Consider the following 22557-nt stretch of genomic DNA (forward strand, 5'->3'; position numbering starts at 1 on the left):
AATTATTTCTCCCTTTGCTTCCCTTTCACCAAAGTTTTAATGGTCAGCGATATTTCAGAAGGCTGTTGGAAGTTGGAGGTTGGGTGCGCGCTGTTTGATGACAACCTTGAAAACATTATTTCCTAAGTTTTTCTCATAGATGTCGAAAGAAAAAATGTCAAAAAAATGTATATTTCACGATTTGAAATTCTAAAGAATTTTATAATAAATTGCAGGCATCGCATGCACATAGATAGTACGAAATCACCTGTTGTGCAATATAACATAGAAATATAATATTTTCGTTTTTTTTTTTTTTTTTTTTCATCTCTGGAACAGTTATAGATTTATGTCAAGAAAACTCGGAATAATCATGAACTCACCTTATTTGTATAAATGCATGTATGGAAACGTACTTTTATTCCTTTCGCAAAGCTTTCATCCATTTTTCAAATAAACAAACGCGACGACAATAGCATAAGTGAAACAAACTTCTAAACCGTAAAAAAAAAAAAGAAAAGAAAATATCTATATTTTTATCAATTGCTTAATCCGTTGACATAAATGACGTCGATAGACGCCCATTGCATGTGCATAGAGATGCACACGACATCGTATATTCTTAATATTATAAAAAAAGAAGGCAAAAAGTGTACTTTTGGAAGCAATCGCTAATTTTCAAATCAGCGTCAACTTGTTAAACCAACAATTAAAGCAAATTCGCCGTAACAATAAAAACTATCAAAAATCTTAAATAATATTGTTGTGCACTTGAAGTTAAAAACATCAAAATATTTTTAAAAGCATTTATCATTTTTCGAAGACAGTTTTAGAACAATTTCTGAATCTATTTCTGTCATTTAATTCAATGTCTTTAATCGTTTCTAAAAGTGGAGTTTTCATAATAAGTCAGACATATATATATATATATATTATATATATATATAATATATATATATATATATGTTTATATAAACCTCAATGTGTATTCATATATGTGTGTATTCTTGTACTAAATATACTTATAGTCTTATTGCTGGGCATTGATTTTACGATTATACTAAGTTCACTACCTGTAATTGCTAACTTAAGTTTTGTTACTACATTTTTTATTTGGTACACGCAACCGCATCCATTCCTCGATAAATACCATTCATTAATTAACGCCTCAAAACTTGAAGACTTAAGAAATAATCTCGAAAAATTTAATGACGTAGGTATCCAAACAGTATGAAAGTTGCTTGAAGAGCCCTGCTCGTGCTATTAACACAACACACGAATGCCTACTAAAAATACATGATATCGCTATAACCCAAGATATTCATTCGTTTTTTTTTTTTTTTTATATATATTTTTATTAAACGAACTAACAAAACTTTCGTAAAAAAAAAAAAAAATATCCTTTTTATTTTTTCTATTCTTATAGCAAGAAAAAATCATTTTATATTGCGTATCAGGCTATCGTTTGACAGCCGACATATGGGCATTATTTAATTTTCAATCTCCTTTGTTGATACTCGTATCGAAAAAAAAATTCATTGCCTATTTTTGGGTGGCATCATGTTTTCTTTCATATGGCTTCGTTTCATATCGTTTCGCTTTTCTCATATCTGTCAAAACTGGAAATCAATTTGCAAGCCAATACAATAGAAAACGAGATTTTTCGATCCTTTTTTCTCTTTTTTTTTTTTTTTTTTTTTCTTTTTTCGCTGCATAACAACGAAATAACAACAACACCGACAAGACTGTGAATAAGACAAAAAAAAAAAAAAAGAGAAAAAAAAAGATGTCAAACAACAAGAAATGTAATCGAAACTACAATAGAGGAAAAGGAAGTTTTCAATGTGCGTGCATATCGGTGTACATCTGCAAACAAGCATGCATGCATGTATATGGCAATATGTTATATTGTAGGCAAAATAGACAGCATGAACAACAGAGCCGAAGCCACGAGGATATAACCTCAAAAAGGCAAAATCGACAAAAGAGGAAGAATTCGCATAAAACAAAAAAAAACAAAAAAATTTTTATGCATGAACATACACATACACATACATCTACGTACATATACAGGCGTTTGGGTATGCATAATATAGAAAAAAAAACCGAATCGCACACATACTCAGCATTCGTGTAACAGTCCAAAAAGTACCAGACAATAACTACAATAACAATAACAACCTGAAACAACAACAATACTGAAAACGAGGGAAAGAAAAATTACAAATATGCGATGATGGCAACCGTTCTAAAGGTTTTGTTTTTTTTTTTGTATGCAAAGATTTTTTTCAGTGCCAAGCATTTTGTATAATATGTTTAAGCATGTTTGAACACACGACAACCAACCACATGCATATATTTACGTAAATTACGTTACATATGCAAACACAGAGATAAGCACAAACATAAACTTACACGTATTTGAATTTGAAATGTTTACAAATTTTCATATGAAAGCATTCCGGTTTTCAAAAATTTGTTTGTTTTTTTTTTTTTTTTGGTTCTTTTTTTCCGTCCTCAATTTTTCTCTATACCAAAACATGATTTACATGTTTAACAACTTTTTTCTTTTTTTTTTTTTGTGGCAAATACCACCTTTATATGCTTGTTTGGTGAAACTCTCAAAAGATTTCACGTCATTCATGCGGTATTTGTGTAGCAACAGAAACAGCAGCAACCTTAAAAAATTGTAATTGTAACTCTTACACACATGCCTCCGAGTACTTATACATAAATTTGCCGGTTGCAGCAAATATATAAGTGTGTTCTTACCCTTTAAAACAAAAAAAAAAAAAGAAGAAGAGACTTCATACATATATAAATTGCGTTTATACGTAGTGAGGGATCTTTCCCAATAACCCACTCTTCACGATAACTCACTCTTCAGCCTACCTTACCTAAGCGCAATAAAAATGATTCCCAAGCCAAGGAGTCTAACGCCAAAAATCAACAATTAAAAAAATATCTCCGAGAGTTTACAATGCCTTCATCACAGATTATAACGGTAAAGTCTGAGATTGCTATATAGTTTGTTTTTTTATTACTACCCGTCCGTCCCTTCGCCTTTGCATTGGAATTGAGAATTTCGTAAACGTTAAGCGTGTGTTTGTTTCGACCATTCTTTTAAACAAGATTTTTTATTTGTATGCACATCGAGGTGTCGATATCCTTTTTTTTTTCTTTTTTTTTTTTGCTTACATTTCTCGTTATGTTTTTTTGAGTTTCGATGTTTTCATCTCAGAACGAGAATGAACAGATCTTACACTTTCAATTTCGATTTGCAAAGCTAACCCACGAAATTCTTGTTATACATTTCCTACATATATATATATATATATATTCAAATACGAAAGCCAACAACGAATCGAAAGAGATAGATAAACGTATAGACGAATGAAGAGATAAACAAATAGAAACAGATATGAAAAAAAGGTAGAGTGGCTGATGGGGTAAACGACTCCATGAGCGAAACCAATCAACGCGGTGACGAGCAAACGCGCAGAGAAATCGACGGACTAACAAATAAATAAATGGGCAAAGGATATAATGGAATGGGTGGAGAAACGAATAGACATACGTGCACACGGATAAGGGAGCATACAGATGAGCCGACGAGTTAACAAATGGATAGAAACAGAGTCGACATCATTCCCATAAATAATTTAATTCATGGCGTCACAATAATCATATAATAAACTAGTGCTTATAGCTCATTGCCTATTTCGGCTACCACAGAAAGAAAATGCTCCCATTTATTCTAACACGAGCTCTTCCATTCCAAAAGCGGAACCACGAGATGCCCACCTATTGAATATACTCACTTAATATATTGGGAGTTTGATTATTGTTTCATTTCGAAAATACATTATTCACAGATTATTCGGGCTGGGCAATGAATTCATCTTTCGCTCTGAAATATCGCTTAAGATTTTAACGGATTTTCCTGAATAATGATCATGAATAATGAAGTAACAGATGACAATTTTACATAGATTAATTTAGCAGTTAAACATATAGTGATTTACATAATTCGATACTCGAATGGAGTTTTCTTTATTAAGGATTCGTAGGATTGGTGTTCTGAAAATGCTTAGCACAATTTTCTCGAATAATAATGAAAAAAATGGAAATTTTTGCAAAAATTGATTTATTTCACTTGGCTTTTTACGTAGCTGTCAGGATGTATACGCGTTTACATAATTCCACACTCGAGTGGATTTCATTTCATTAAGCATTCTTAGAATTCGTGTTATGAGAATACTTTACATGTTACTTATTTTCTAAAAGCAGCTGCAATTGTTACTATAAATGTATACATGTTGGTAATTCTATACAACAATTTTATAGATAACAAACGAAAATTTCTTTCAGAAAATAAAAGAAAGCAAAGCAATGATTAAAGTGCTCAGCAGACTCATGTGCAAATCACACACATTTGACAGTTTGAAAGTTTAATTAAATATGGCCGGACAGACATCATCTACACAAACATGCTAAGAGTGTTACATAAACAAATCAGCTGAGTATCTTATTTTCACGTACAATAAATTCAACAATACTAGATATTCATTTCAGGATTTCAATATCTATAATAGCCTATACAGAGTCTTACGGGATCGCAACAAAATCATCTTCAAATTCTTTCATATCCGAATGTAATTATCTTACTTGCTTTATTTTTTATTTTTTAATTTACTTATATTGCAACTAAAATGCTTATTATAAAAATTAAATATGCAAATAATTACATTAGTCACAACGCTTGCAAAAAAACTTATCATAAATAACAAAGAAAGTATCAGTCATTGACAATATATAATATTGTAAATTATTAAAGGTAAATAATTTTTGCTTAAAACGCGACAAACGTCACCGTTGGCAATTCTAAAATCCGTATGAGCAATTATTCTAGTCATTCCTTCAATATAAACCTTGACTATATTGTTTGAAATCTTTGTTCAATGTTGTTGCGAAAATCACCAGTTTCGATAAAATGACTCTGCATAAAAAGTACCCGTTTTTCCCTGAAACGATGATATTCTTAAGTTGTAAAAACTAAATATAAATTCATGACACTTTACCTAGCAATATAGCTGACGATTGGCGAAAAGATTAATAACAATTCGCAGAACGTTAAACTTGTAAAAGAAATTAATATAAATATATTAAAATAAAATTTGGAGCTGCATTGATTGAATCGTTCTATTCGAACGGACACCATGGAAATGTTGTAAATATAAGTTATTGCAGATAATTAATTTAATTAATAGATCTTGCAAGAATTGTAAATAAAACCGACACTATACTAAAAATCATTAATCTATGGTACGAATTGCATCTCAGGTATATTCAGATAAAAGCGTGATATCGTAAAGAGGCATTTTTTCCCTAACAACCAATATGTTAAGCAGAAAGATTACTCAAAATATATACAGCTTTGATAAAATCACTTGTATTATACCAAAGCAGCTACCAGACGAGCTTTGCTTAAACAGTAATGTATCAATTATCACGACTATCAATATTACTACCTCTTACTACGACTACGTGCTATTACTACTACCACTGTTAATGAATAATAAGCAAGGTGAAGATTAAATTAAGTAGAGAATATGTAACAACACTTTTGTATCCACGATCGAACGACGGACGTACATTAATTTTGGTGAAAAGTTTACAACATTCAGAAGAAAGCTTTAGCTGCCTTACATAGCATATATATATATATATATATTTGAACAGTATAAAATACCGATTCGATTAAGGCAATCACGTCCTCCAATTGGACGGAAACGTTGGAAGCTTTTACTCGCAAGTTTGCTAATAAAAATGTACGAAATCGGTTAAATGACATCCTTACAGTATAGTATACAATAAGAACACCTTCAGTTTCAAAAACGAAAAAAAAAAAAAAAAAATGTATCTTTCGGTCATTACTCATTAAGTACTCCAAATGTAGCTAATAACAATTTCGGTGCATGTTCTATAGTATAAGTACAAAACTGGAAAACTGGACTACGTCCATCCAATGCTTGGCTTTCTTCTATGTTCCTTTAAGGAAAAAAGGTAGTGCGTATCAAAGATTCGGCCAAAGTCAAATATATAATTTTCTTACTTGTCTGGGATAGACGTGAACACCCACGTATCGATACAAAGAGATACTACGATAAATATACAAATAAACAAATAATGAAAAATGTATGCATTTTGTGTACATATGCGTCTGGGTGGGTTAACGTTAAAGATTTCTTATCACTTATTCAAACGCAAATATATGTCTGCGCAGTTATTCGCATAAATAAGGATTTTTGTAATAAGCGACAAATGAATTGAATTATTTTTACCCTGACATATATTTGCTGCTCGTATAAATAAACATATAGTTGCGTATACGATTGTAGGATTACGTATAGCGATAATATTTTATATTCAAATTTTATGTTATATCTCTGTACTCAAATTGTGACATATCGTCTAAGGATCAATTTTTATCGTTACGTGTAAACGCAATATATAGAAAACGCAATAATGTTATGTTTGAGTTTGTGCATAAACCAAACGAACATATAAACAACATATGTGTGTTTTTCATTACCTAATTTACAATCTATGCAAAAAGTTAATACGTAAATGTTATGACAAGGTGTGGAAAATAACAGAGGTAGAGATAGTGATATGTAACCGACGAACTATTGACATTTTTCATATACCTGTTTCTAGCAAAAGGGACCGATTTGTTCCCTTTTTTTTTTTTTTTTTTTGTGAAATTGCCACAGAGCCTCGGTATGTCGAAAACTAGACCAGATACACAAAATTGATTATAGATATTTAAGGTCATTTCATACAAGTAAAAGTCACCAAAATATGTTAAAGCATTATATGCAGAACGAAAATTAAAAGGGATGAAAATGGCGTACTCGATAGTTCTAGTGTTAAATAAATAGAAAGAACCTATGTAAAGTTAGAAACTTAATGGAGGATCCAGTATATGATACGAAAATAAATAAATCACTGACCTCGTTCCTCCTGTAACTTTCCCTTAGTCTTGTTTCTCGTATCTCAGGCTATAAAAACTTTGCGCCATTAATCAACCATCAATATTGGTCTGATGTCATTCAATGACATTAAATTACCTCTAGATGCGAGGGCAACTACCAAATTCTCCTATGACCTCGACAAGCTGGCCAGTAGCATAGTACCAAGCTGTTCTTCTGATAAACTCATCCCTATTTCAACCAATTTTTCCGCCACTGAAGTAAAGCTTCCGATGAACTGTTGTATACGTTCACCTTCATTCATACGTAAGCTGGATGGTTGTTTAAACACCGTGACCTTGTCCACTAGTTGTTTTGACCTGTGGATTTCAAGCAGTTTGCTTCATACTTCGTTGGACCTTTTACAATTTGGGATATGACAAATTTGCATGGTTCAAATGCTTGCAAATGATTCTAAGATTGGCTTACTCATCTTTCTTTTTCCAAGTTTCCTTGTCCTCTTCCAATTTTGGAATAACTGTAGAGATGATGTTCCTTAACTCCTGATGCATCAATACAGTTATCAGTTGCACACTCCACGAATCAAGAATCAGTAATTGTTCAACTTTTCAATATTAAATAATGTGTTGAACTCATTTTTGAGTTTAGGATGAGAACAAATGTATGTCAAATGTAATTTTTTCCATGTCTGGTCCCATTATCTGTTGCAAATGTGACAGTCTTTGCAAATAAACAGACTAATAAAGAGGGGAAATATTCGATTCTCATTTGACAAACGGTATTGTATTCAAACGCTAACCTGATTTTTCGTCACAAGCAAGTTGTAATTATAACAATTAAAATTAAAGATATTTATGTAATTAGATGAAAATCGCATTCGCGACCCTGCCAAGAGTACACAAATATTATGAAAAGCGACGATAAAAAGCAAGCTATTGCGAGCAAAAACTTACAAAAAGTTTTACAGGAATATTTACAGTATATGGATGGCGTAGTTTTACTCACTAGTACAACAACGGACTAGCGTACTAACAACATTACGATATACACCAATACTTGTAACGGTATATATATCGTAACGAACGTATATATAGAGCAATATCTAAAGAGAAGAATAAGCAAAAGTTAAAGTCTTAGTTAAAGTGCGTGCACCTAACCCCTCCCTACGAATATTGCGGAAAGTAAGGCACGCAGAAACAAAAACCTGAAACTTAAGGCAAATAAAATAAATCGCTATATCCAGCAAATATTTAAAAATTAGCAAGTAATAAAAGCTATTATTTATTACTAATAATTTAATAATATAAAGTCGAACAAGTTTAATTGTTAAATTTTTAATTTAATTTATGGATGTAATTTTTATAATCACTACTCTGTATAACTTAGCTTAGCTCGTCTTATAATAATTATTTTAACTTCTTCTTGATTATCGTAGCACTCCTTACCCAAAATCGATGAGTCACGTATTCGTTCTACTACTACAATAATACAAGATACGAACACGTAAAACACAAATATATCCATATCTCACACAAACCACCATCCAATACGCCGCATCTATTAAACTATCTTAACTTTTGGTGAAAATGCCCAGACCCAACATTTATAACAGAAATGCAATTTTCTTCTTACAGAATAATATATATGACACACATACAATTAGAAAATGTTGTAATGGCTTTACCTCAGGACGTCATGGTATCTTTATTTAATGTGATATAAAGCCCCTCATCTAAAAATAAAGAACTAAAGCGTAACGTTATATTATTTGAGTGTTGACCGTTCAGTGAAAAGGTAAAATTAGATAAAATACTGGCGATTTTCGAAACAGGCTATCGTAAGCCGATTTTGATCGATTTTCATTCTACCCCTTTGAAAAATGTTTCGTCACACAAACTACCCAAAATTGTCAACATTCTCTAGTTACTTGTAGTAGGACGACGATAAACAAGCTACTCAAAGTAAGAGCTAACTTCGGAAAATTATGAATCGTGGAGAGGTCGAATCAGCTTATGAAATTCTCTGCGCATGTTTGTCGACCAGCGTCAAAAGTGCTACAATTTCAAGCAAAATGGAAAAAGTTATTCTCATTTTTTATAGAAGTCAGGCCACATGTCACTGCGAACTACAGTAAACTTTCGATGAATGTGGCCTCTCCAAGAGCAATAGCAGCAGTCATTCTAGCTAACGGTTTTCAAAAACGAATTAATGCGTTTGCTAGTATCATCGTTTAGGCGTTAACGCCATACGCTGGGAACAACCATATACTTTAAACTAACCAATCCATCAAACTGAAGAGTCATGTCGTAGTGGCGACAAATAAAGGCCAAAATTCTTCTACTCGCCTTTTCATTTTCGATGCACATAACAAATTGACACTCTTGATAGATATAGTAGAACAGTAGTCCTATATGCTGCTAACCACGGCCGTAAACAAGTATTCGTCCGTTTGCGGAAAAAGTTAGTTAAAGAAAATATTGGGCTTACGAAGAGATTTCCCTTTTGGTTTTATGATGGACCGACATCGTTAAGCCTATAATCGGCGCTAATCAGGATATTAATTAGGATTAAGTATGAACGACTAGCAAACCCTCTCACAAATATATCAGGAAGCATCTCTGCCTGTAATCTTATTATTATTCTACCAGATAGAAACCCACTACCCAGTACACGTGATTTCAAAATCAATCTTCATAAGAACTTTTAACTGAGAACTATTAGCCTTGGACTCTAATATTAAAATAGACCGACAGTACACCGTTTTTACATGTCGCAAACTTCTTGCTGCTGCACTTAGTTAATGCACAGCCGATATGTTATGCAGAGCTTACGATATTGAACGATAGTGAAACACTGATCTTAGCCTGAAAATCTTAATGAAGGAAAAAAAAGAAGATTTAGACCTTAGATTCCAATTAGGAAATATTGTTCTCGATCATGTCAAGATGCTTCTTCTTCACCTAGAAAATCAAGTGCGAGAGAACGTGTTCTGAGCAAAGACCGTTTGCGCCTACATCTTTACGTAGGATAGCTTTCCGAAGATTATTTCAGGATGTTGTTCTTTTCTAAATATGATTAAACAAAGCAATACTTAGTCAACACTGTGTTCGTTTTGCGAAAAATCGAAAATGCCCGGACATACGAAATCACCAATAAATAAAATTGCAAATTTTAAAAGAACATTTCGAACATATACACCTAGAGATTGTAGTCTCGTTACCATAATCCAAAAACTTTACACACACAATTATGATAATTTACCGGTGTACTCGTTGGCATTTTCTCTTAGCAATATCGCTACCGACACGGGTGCTTCGTTGCTTTGACGGTAAATACCGAGACTATTTGTACCACATATGTTGTCCGAACTAACTACATTGTTAGGTACTCATAGGATAGTTGGTTCAGCTTATCATCCCCAAGTCAATTGAATAGTTAAACGAGTAAAGTAGTCTTTGTATGAGACGAGATAAAACAAATAATTAGAGTGACACACTTTCTTTACTTCTACTTGAGTTACGATTACACCTACAAAGAGGATCTTGTGAACTTCCCTATAGAGAAAATATCAGGCTACCTGAGAAAGTTGTAACCTCTACAAGCCGGCTGTTGTATCCGATGTCGTGTACAAGTTTGAAAAACATTCATTCTCACTTATCACATCATCTACTAGTCCTGTCTTCATCCAATCCATTACTACATACGTAGGCCTAGTATGAAGTATTATTGTTCTGAGACGTAAAAGTTTTCAAAGAAACAATCTATACCCATATAAGCAAGGATTAGACCGGCTTTTGCTAAAACCAATACAAGATTCCCTGAAATACAAATTAATCTAAATATAATAAAAATTAAAATTTCGTATTTGTTCTATAATTTTTCAAAAATCTAAATTATTTCGATTTGAATGTCATGTCTATTTTTGTTCCATATGAAGAATGAGTGGGCTGATTAAGGAAAGTAAATTTTTTGTGAATTGTCAACATTGTTGATGCATCGAGTCTCCTTCAAAATTGATAGACGCAAGCACACCAATATGTCGATGCCATTTTATATATCCAACAGCAAGGGATAAGAGTGTATTTATTTTGTTAAAACGCTTGCAAGATCCAGGAGGAATCTTCAGGTGAATATATACATTATCTATATATATTCTTGATCAATGTCAAATTCTGAAATTATTTAAGCATGATAAACATTCTCCTCATCATAAAGACAAAGGTATCAGCTTCAAATAATTTCTGGAGTTTTTTTTTTTTAAATCTCTCCTAGCATCATAATCTCCCCTTTTTGGGTCTCAACTGCGTTCAGTGCAGTCATAGGATTTCCTCTAAAATCGGAAAATCGCGAACGTGTTTTTATTATCGGCGGAAAATAGTTGCCACAACATTCCCCAGCCCAATGACGAGCTTGAAGAGTTGAAGCGAAGAAAAGTTTGCGTCTCTAGAGCAATTGCAACTCTAAAGCAAATCATCAAAACGATATGAAATTTTAATAGACATCGTTTAAGGATAAGCACTTTATGAAAATGATATGGATTTCTTGCTAGAAGTGACAACTCTGTGCGGCGGTGCGGAGAGTTATGGACCGATACGATAATTCACATATTCATTTTTGTGGACTTGAGGATATAATAACCAATGAAAATTTTGCAAATTATAAGTTATAGATAGGAATATGATAACTGCAGCAAAGCAAAATATATACCAACTTCGTGATTATTTTTATGAAATTAGAAACGATATAAAATATGCTGTTATCTGTTTCAAGGTCTAATTTCAATCAAAGACCACATTATTGTTTATTTTGGCGGAAGGGAAAATAGTTTTTGTTTTTTTAGCAGCACGCAAAACCTTAAATATATGCCTTAAATTCACAACAATGGTAAACTGTTATCCATAATAGAAAATCGCAGAATTGGTTTTAAAACCATTTAAATCTTCTTTAATTCAGAATGCAGTGAACTTTCTCCGTTTCATATGTGAACACCAGTCAATAGCCGTTACATGCAAAGTGTTTTTAACAACTAAAAGAATAAAAGTGATTGAGAGAAGTAGACAAATTGCTACTAATCCCTAAAAACAAAAATCAACTATTGTCAATCTTTTTGCGTTTGTTTTTTTTTTTTTTCTTTATTCAAACACCTAGCGATACATCCTATATACATATATTTACACATGTATATATGAGCAAACTTGAAGAATATATTCGCAGGATTTCGTAGCAGTCATCGCAAATAACTAACAATTTTAGAGATATTGAATACACAAACAAACGTATAAAGAACAAATTGAAACTGAAATAAGCCCGACATTTGAAAAAAAAAAAGGAAAAAAGAGAAAGTAAATAAAACAGATCAAGTTGATCTGATAAGTGCAGAGCAAACAACAACTTTGCTCTAAAATTAATGCACAGGTTTCGTGCAATATAGTAGTTGAACTAAAGTGAAACTAAAAGGCAAAATATATATGTAATATGTAACGATAATTGGTTAACTAAAGCATACCCAAAAACCGGTGCATTTTATCATTTAATAAAGCAAACTGCGCTATATAAACGTCAGTGTCTTCGAAGAAATATCTCCTCGTCCTGAGGCATTTTTTTCAAATTTTGTATTCCCACCGCCAAGGGTCGCTGGTAAACACCTACTTTATCGAAATGTTTGCAACCCTCAGCAGGCAACTTCAGCGATCTTATAAAGTACCCTATTTTTTTTTTCAGTATACAAATTCTGTGTCGATCCACACTCCTTTTCATTCGTCTGCCCGTTTGTGTGGATGCGTAGAGTAAAAAATTAGGTCCGTCATAAGACGAGTGAAAACATTGCAAGTTCTTGCAAACAGGTTGGTATTCGAAATAAAACCGAATTAAAGCGCACGCGTATATTGCAAAAGAAATTGAAGGCATCAATCACTTGTTTAAAGAGGTAAATAAACAAATTACAACCTTGGCAACGATAAGAATATTTCTACAAAAACAAAACACAAAAAAATCGACCATACGCACTTACGCAACATTACCTATTTATCGAAATATATTTTTGAGTTTTTATACTCATCACCCAAGGATGCGGGGTATACTCGTTTTCTCAACACGTTTACGACGCCGAGAAGGAAGTCGCATAAAACCCACAAAGTATATATATTCTTGATTAGGATTAAATTCGAAATTGATTTAAGCATGTCCGGCTGTCCGTCTGTGTAATGTCTATTGTAAATGTCCTCCTTTAAATTTGGCAGAAATATTGAAAGATCTTGTAAACAAATTGGTATTGGGCCAAATGGGCCAAATCAGTCAAAAGACACGCCCACACCACCACATAAACTGAGAACACCTCTATTTTCAAAAGGAATAAAAAATTGTTTTTTTGCTGATTACACACAAACTAAACGGAATTTGAAAGCATATTCCATAAGCGATGCTGTAATGCCCGTATAAAAGTGATAAAAACTGACCCCGCCTACCCAAAATCATAGTGTGTTAAAATCCAAATTTTTTTTTTTTTTAATGCCCAGAAACAAGTCTCAAAAATCTTAAAGTAGGCAAACTTAGAACTTAGAAGATGTAGGTAAACTAAGGACTTGGAAGTAAGTCAAACTTTTCTGATGACACGCGTACAACGCTCACATGCCTGTGCGAAAAAATCAGCCGCGTATAGAGTAGCATTTAGTTCTTTTACTTTTTTTTGTTCTTTATACAATAAAATGTTTTAATAAGACGGCGGAATGGATATAAAATATTTGATCCCTATTTGCTCGTTTGGTTATTTATCGAACTATGACGACGAAAATATGTTGTGCCGATAGGGATATTAAGAAAAAAAAATGTAAAAAAATTAAATTAAAAAAAGTCTCAGAGTCGGTCTCCGCTTTTTTATTACTTATGATGCTGGTAAGTCACATCAGAAATAAATATTTCTCGTATACATTCACGTACATAGATACATCAATGTATACATTTTAGTAGATTTTAGCGCATTTTAAAATTTTAGAATCATATCTGTTCTATGCTTTAAATTATTCATTTTATTCATTTTCATTGATTATAGGCAATCGCAACGAACTGGAAAGTAAATACAATCGGTATTTGGAAATTCGATAGAACGACTCATAGTTTTTCTCTGATCAGATTAAACAATTTATATGTTACAATCAAGTTGATCGGGTTCGAAGACTCGTACTTACTTGGTTGGTAAATACAGAAATTGCACAACAATAGTTTTCAAGAGGGAATTTTTTCAAAAATATTTATATAAGTTTTTTATGCCTTTCTACGATGCCATTATTGCAAAATTGTACATCATTTTTTTCCCATGTTCATATTACACATATTCATTACGCGAATCTTAATGAGTGCCTTCTAAGAACTATCTACATCAATAGTGAGAGGAAGGTATATTATATATGCATATTGTGCGATTATACACAGCAACCAAACGAAGATCATACCATTCAATTTAGAATCATTTTTTCAACCGATTCGGTATATCGATCCGTTGAGATCTATATGCGTAAGCCTTTTTGGATTTCCATTAAAAAAATTGAGTTTGCTGACATGCTTTGGCCCAGGTATGGACGCTGCTGAAAATAAATTGAATCGAATCATTTGCCTACATAAATCCTATTTTGAAAAGGTCGTTCTACGAAAAAAAGTAATTTTTCTCAACAATAATCACTGAAAAAATGCATTTGGTCGTAGCTCGAAGAAGAAGAAGAACTTCTAAGAACCAAAATATCATTCAATGGAAAAAACTATTGGTTCCCGTTGCTAAGGAGAAATGGAACCGACCCCAAAACGCCAAAGCTCTTTTAACAGCAAATAGCTAGTTTTGAGAAAGAATATCAAAGAATTTCTTGTTAAAAAGATTTTAAGGGAAACAAAATCATACTTTCACCTCCAAGCGGACGTCGCACATTCTGCTCTCTGCTTACAAATAAGGAATAAATTGAAGAAGACAATCTGCCCGAAGAGCATGATATTAGAATAACTCTAGTCCGCCTGAGTAGCCGAAGGCGAGGAATCTCGACTAGCAAGCCAATGGTCGTGGGTTCGAATCTCAAGTACGGTAGAGTTTTTAAGAAAAGCCGATAGCCTTAGATGCTAGTGCTTTTAAGAGTTTAGTCTTAGAATTTATTTCTCTGGCGAAATTATTAATAATAATAATAATAATAATAATAATAGAATAACTCTACCTCAAGTCGATCTCCTATTGAATAAAGTAAGTAAGTATAGCCTGTCTTGCAGGGCGAGACCTTTCAATAATAATTCGGTTGTCATCCTGTTAACAATCTGTGTATTATACAATAAATATGCGGAATACCTTGAATTAAAACCTTAATTAATAGCAGTTTATAACGTAAAAAATAAGTGTCCCACACTCCCCCAATAAATGCTTAAGACCAAATGAAATACACATGCTTTACCCTTATAAAAATAAACGGACATATCAAACCTATTAACCGAACGGAATATCTTAAGCTCATCGTATGGTCTCCTTCGGCCCACGCTTTTAATGAGAGACCCTGAAATTTGGTCCGACGACCCCTAAGCCACCTTTATCTCAGCAAAAGAAAAAGAAAACTTTATACATTATACATTACACTATACATATTATATACATATAGGTGGCCGAGTAGGCAAGAGTCTCGACTAGCAACTCAGTGGTCGTGGGTTCGAATCTCAAGTGCGGTAGAGTTTTTAATAAAGGCCGATAGCCTTAGATGCTAGTGCTTTTAAGAGTTCAGTCTTAGAATTTATTTCTCTGGCGAAATTAATAATAATAATAATAATAATATATACATATAATATATATTGTGACATGAGATTTTAGCTTAGCAGTTTTGTATCATTTCTTTAGTTTTTTTTTTAGAGAGAATGCAACCAAGCATTGGCAGGACTGTTGAGTACTCGCGCGAGAAAGTGTTTAACGGCGGATGCGTTAACGTCATTTTTGTCGGCTTTTAGGGGCAGAGGGAGAAAAAAAGAGAAAAAATTAGACTGATATTGGGAAAAATAGTTGACAAGCGTAAAAAAGAAAAAGGAAATTCCGAAAGTTTCATCGAAAAAACATTCGAAAAAAATATTATAAAATTCTCGAAAAATAATTCATGAATAGATTGGGAAATAATTTGACGAATAGTAAACTTTTTTTTTTTCATTATTGTGAGTGGAAATTTTTCTTTGATCGAAAATGAGAAAATAAATGAAAATAAGAGTAAGAGTAAGTGCTACTGTTTGTGTTTATGATCGTGTTCGAAGGTGCTTGACAATATGAAAATAGCTACAACAAGCAAATGATATTTTTTTCATGCTTACTAAACGCATAAAAACGTGCAAAAAAGAAAAATTCTTTTTTTGCTTTTTGCGTCGGATACGAATAATGAATATTGTGTAAGCACTTTAAAAGAAAACTTCTTCACATGAACAAAAGTGTTTCGATGAACGATTAAAGAACGTTTCATTCTGATCCGTTATTCTAATGGTTTAGTAAAAGTGCCTGATTATGGAAATATTGTACATTTGTGTGCGTCCAAGGTTTTACAACTTTTATCAAAAACATTGATAAGTCACTGCCCGGAATTATTGTACGCCATATTTGGCAATAGTTGAATACAGAAAGTATGTAAATTGTGGCCACAATAATATTAATAGAAAAATGCATTAATAATTGCTAAATTAAATGGATAAACGTTTTATATGTACATAGAAATATGCTCTTATTGTATATAACAGCTTATATAAATATATATATATATACAAATAATACGTACATACCTATCATAGATACCAAAATTTATATAAATTGAGATTTAAACTGAAAATTCCATTTCTCTTTTTATTATCGCTTCCATTATTTCTGACTGATTGTTATATTAAATTTAAAAATAAATCTCGTACGTATTATTATATTAGACCTTAGGTAAATTGTAAAAAGATGAAAAATGAAATAAAGACAAGCCTTTTATTGATGAGAGGAAGGCAGGCTTAGAGAGATCTTCGGACCCAACTTCGAGGTCTTTCAATAACTTTTTTTGGACCAAAGGGAGACCAACAGATGATGAAAAGCCCTAGAGGCATAATCCCCGCCCGGTAGGTTAGGATTTCGTCCATCCGCATATTCGGGAAGAGGCAAGTACGTGCAACTTCTTTAGTGTAACTGTCCTAGGATTGTCCGTGAGCAGAAATATAAAACCCCTGCCGCATCTCATCAACTAGCTAGCTTAGCTATGGCACGTACGCATAACTTATAGGCCTTCATTCCTCGTCAAGTGGCACTGGCCGTTTGCCCTAAACATTCTGTAGATAATAGCTTTAGTAACAAGAGAACACATATACATACATGTACACATTTTCTTTTTTTTTTTAAATATAATTTATGTATATTTAATGTATGAGTTCATTTCCCATTACATCGAACAGTTTGTTTCACATATGTGAAATTCCTTGTTCGCATATGAATATGTAATTTTTATATTCATTGATATTTTATTTTGGTTTTTTTTTTTTTCTATTATTATAAATATATTATCTGTATAAATTCATTTCATCATTTCATGTTAAATCATAAAAATTAATATAGTTAGTCTATTAAAAAATTTCAAAATTAATGTAAATACTATTGTTATGGAATTATGATTTCATCAACGAAGCATTATTTAACATAAATTAAAATTGTTTTCTGCTGGATCTAAGAGGATTCAATAATACTGATATAGTTTATCCTGAAGTGGTCGCGAAATTTTAAATCCTTGATAATACTACGTTTAAATCATGCCTTCGATACCTGAGTTTTTTAAAGTGACACGATGCTCACTTAGCTCACTGGATCCACGGCCACGTAAAGTTGATATTCAGAAACTAAATATACTCGAATTTATCCACCTGCTGTACCCTTTGCTTCTCTTAAAATTCGGTCAGCAAACTTTCGTAGCAGCATAAATAGAGAATTGCTCTTAGCAAATTTTCTTGTGTTTTTCATATACAAAAATAATTTCATTGAATTCCGTTCACCTTCCATCCAAACAGGGAAAATTACAATTTTTCTTCGATAATGTCATTTACTAGTTTATCATTTTACTTCAGATTCATCGGTTTTTTCACTCTTTGAAATTGTTTCTCATACTGCCAGCGACACTGGTAATAGATTTTATGCATTTCGCATAATACGTCACTCTATAGTTTTTATGTTGAAACGGTAAATCAATTTCGTACGTAGTCTTAGCATAGATTTTTCTTTTAATAAACGTACTGTTCATACATATTTTTTTTCCTTTTTTTTTTTTTTTTTTTTTTTGATACATGCATACATGCATATAATTTTTAGACATAATGGAGTTCATATTTTATCAAAAATTGAAAAATTTATTATCAGTTTATTCTTTTTTTTTTTAGTTTTTTTTATTTTCTGTCTAAGGGTGTTTGAATTCTGTTTACCCTAATATTGTTTGTGTACATGCATGTCTGCTTTCTATTTTATATATATATTTATATATATGCATAACATAGTCCCCGAAATTGCATGAAAAACAATTGGAAAAAATGCGAATTTACGAAAGTTTCTCTGGGTCGGTTCAAAAGGTTAATTGCTTTGTTATTTGCACATTATTCATAACGAAATTAATTTTGTGATGACCTTGTAATTTTCAAATTCCCACCTTTACGCAAACAATGTAATATAAGCGCTTTGCAATTACATAATTTAATTAAATTTAATATTGTTTTTCGTCTTCTCAACGGATCATATTTAATATTTCATCGATTTTCTCCCTGATTTATAAATGAATATCAATTTCAGAATGCACGCATCGCGTACTTAAGAGCGATCAAATTGCATCATGCCGTCGTTGTCCTTCAATTGGGCTTTAATCTTAAATAGAGGTAAACCTCTTGATTGCCATGCGAAACTGTACAAAGTTAAATAAACAGTTAAAACTGAATAAATTTTAATGAACAATTTTTATTCATTATTATTATTATTATTATTATTTTTTATTTTTTTTTTTTTTGAATCATTGGTCTTCATTTACTTGTTATTTTGTACGAATTTTAGAAATGTTCTCTTCATACGTGTGTGAAACAAACGGCCACAATTTGGCAAAGCGTAGAAAGCGAGACTCACTCAACTCACAAAAATCGTTTTTAGTCAGCACGTTGAGAAAAGTTTCGCAAAACATAATTAATTTATCACAGAGAGAGATTAACAACCCGACCACATGTTACAAATTCTTAATCCTAATCTACCACGTTTTTATAACGTTTTATAACGCACTGTGCACGTGACTCTCAGTCACTTATAAGAATCCTAGAAATAATTAATATGTAATTGTTTTTGCTTCTAGTCGTAAGTCGTACAATATGAAAGACAGGCAGGCCATACATGATTTGATTTCGAATTATATAAGGGAGAGAAAACGTTCAAAATATAAGAAATAATGTATTTGTTAATGCAAGTTCTACATAAACTATAGTTTAATTTATAACTCGTAAGGAAATTATCACATGGTATATCGTGGTTACTATTCTCGGGTGCACCGGATCTCCCCAATGCATCCCTTTTCCACATATTCTCCTCGATCGCGTCCTTTTTATACGAAATGCGAGATTCATTTCCGTGTGTGTGTGTGTGTGTGTGTGTGTGTGTGTGATTGTGACGTACATCGTGTACGTGTAATAGCATATATTTTGCGGAAAAAAGGATTAACATGATAACATGATAAATAAAATATAAAATACAAATTCCCATGTATTTCTCTTCTTTTTTTTTTTTTTGCACTGTTAATTTAGGACAAAGTAGAAAAAAATATTTGAGATGTGAATATGAATGTGAACCAATTGAAAAAAATTGAAGTTCAAATTAAGTTCAACAGTTGAACTCAATTGATCGAACTACCAAGTTCAATATAATTCAATAATTAATTCAAAAGGAGAGTAAATGATTTATCTCTTGGTTATGCCTACAGGAAGAACAATAATGACTTGAAATCCCGTCAATTTGTGCAAAACAGGACATGACTATAGAATATATATTTACACTTCCAATTGGTTTTAATGGTCTTACTAACACATACATGACAAATTTTACAGTGATATCTACAATAAATTATTGATTGACTTTGTCTCTCTGTCCTTTGTTTGGTTTCTGTTTTCACAATCCAACCATAAAACCGCATAAAACTAGCACATGTAGATATGTATGTATGTATATATATATATATATGAAAGTGGCGCGGATATTTGCTTCGTATCGATCGTAGACGTTCACCGGTAGGTAGCACAGATGTCTTTGTTGGTTTAACGAGTATACACTATATCTTGTCGGTTTAACCCCACGGTGCCCGGTAACAAACGAGTTAATTTTGCGTAACCGACCGCTGAAGAAACCCGATATGTTTATTGTGCATGGCTCAACAAACTCACCCTGGCGAGTGCTGACGCCTATCATTACCTCTAATTATACGCTTTAGGAATGACACAGAAAGAACAATCAGGACGATTCGCCCGAAGGGCCATAGCCAGCAATCAGAAACGGTAAGTACAGTATTTGTTGCATGTTTTGCGCAAAAAACAATAGATTGTTACGAACGAATAGCTCTTTACCGTCATACATGCCAACTATAAAATTTTGTAAACTTTTTCCTTTAGAAATTGCAGACGTGATCAATTCAGTATGGATTGCGCCAGGAGTTCAAGGGCGAAATTGCAAATTCCTATCTTAATTTAGGCGACCGTGGCCCGACATTCAAACGAGCATAAGTGATTTGATTCAGTATTTCGTGTTCATTTATAAAATCACTTCAGAGAACGTTTGCTTCTAGAATTTTCATAGATATTAGTAACCAATTAAGTGGGGTCAGTCTACGCTAAATTTATTAAGGGAATTCAATATTTAATTCAATTTAAAAAGTAAAAATTTGAAAGACTTCTTTTTTTTAGATTCAATTATATAGAACATATTTTAGTTAAGGAATTTCTATAAATTTATTAAAACATTAAATGGAAAAAAAAAAACCCGAAAATGATTGTAACGCGCGAAAAGACATAACTGAATGAATTGTCGTCTGTTATGTTAATTTTACTTTGTATAATAAACTAAAATTTACAATATATCTGCTTAATAACAATATCGTGGCAATAGTGCCCTTCTATTATTGCTGTCGTTTGTACAGCTTTACCCTGCTAAACAATTACATGAATTATTTCTTGCATTTGTCTTTTTCAACGAATACGTTTGGATAGCATGTAAAACATTAAGAAAGTTTCCGGTATAAATAACAGCAGCGTGAGCAAACACCACTTTTTTCGGCGTTCGGCGTTGTCGTCGTTGCTCTCTCATTATCATCATACCAATGTAGTGCGAATATATAACAAACAGTAAGTATACTATGCCATAAAACTGACAGTTTTGCTACAATATTCAAAAATATATCTTTATTTGTAACTGTTAGCATAATGACAAGTCTGCTGCTGTACGCGATAACAAAATTACGAATGGCATCTAGTTAAGGCATAATATTGTAATCTCCCTTCCCTCCCATTATTATGCCCCTACAACACATTCGTAGTACAGAATACATTAAGTTTGTTAAGTAATGTGTCTAACCGAATCCCAAAATCACTTAAAAGATCGATTCACCTATTAATGTACAGAGTAATTTTTTTGAATCGATTTAATCTTTTCCATCCGTCCATCGTGCTCATGCATTTTCATATATAATTTATATTCACGATTTTTGGGCATAATTTGAAGAAATTTGTTGCAGTATCGTGGTTCGACACAAGCTATGGATATTCGATATTCGATATTCGATTGCATCGTACCACATTTGCGATCAATTCCCGTTTAATGACTTATTTGTTGAAAGCAATTATAGGCAAATATTGCAATCTTTGAAATTTCTCAACAGAAACAGTCACAGTATAAATACTCCGGCACACTAAATAGATGTGAAGAGTTTAAGTCGGATAGGCTCCTATATAATGGTTCTTATAAATAGTAAGTCTGCTCACGATTTGTCTCAGGTTTGATATAAAAAATCCCATAGAACGAATGCCTTTACATATTTTTTTTGTCTCTTTTTTCTTGTGAACATGTATTAGAGTATATGCGGGTGTAGAATATTTAACGGTCAGCCTTGCCTGACTATAATGTTTTTATATGTGTTGTGTGTTTGCATTTTTCTTTTTCCTATTTTTTCACTTATATTTCTGTTAATTTCATTATTTTACGCAATTCAAGTGAAAATTTATATATATATATATATATATATATATATACATAAGAAAGTTTTCCATTGCATTTGTTTGTGAAAATGCATTAAAATAAAACATTGACCGAATGACTATATATATATATATATATTGTTGCAAACGTTTCTTATATGCGCTTGTGAAGTATAAGAATTTAAACCTTCAACCATAAAAGCTTAATCTGAAATCTGAAAATAGGCAATGAATATCACAAATGAAAATTTCCTACTTTATCGAGAAATTTTTGTAAAGAAAAAGACTAAAGTAAGCAAAAAATGCAAGCAAAGGCAGACCATATATTTCCAAGCTAACTTATCACATCAGTCTTTTTTTTTTT

The sequence above is a fragment of the Glossina fuscipes genome, unplaced genomic scaffold (assembly GCF_014805625.2).
Source record: "Glossina fuscipes isolate IAEA_lab_2018 unplaced genomic scaffold, Yale_Gfus_2 1, whole genome shotgun sequence".
Classification (NCBI taxonomy): domain Eukaryota; kingdom Metazoa; phylum Arthropoda; class Insecta; order Diptera; family Glossinidae; genus Glossina; species Glossina fuscipes.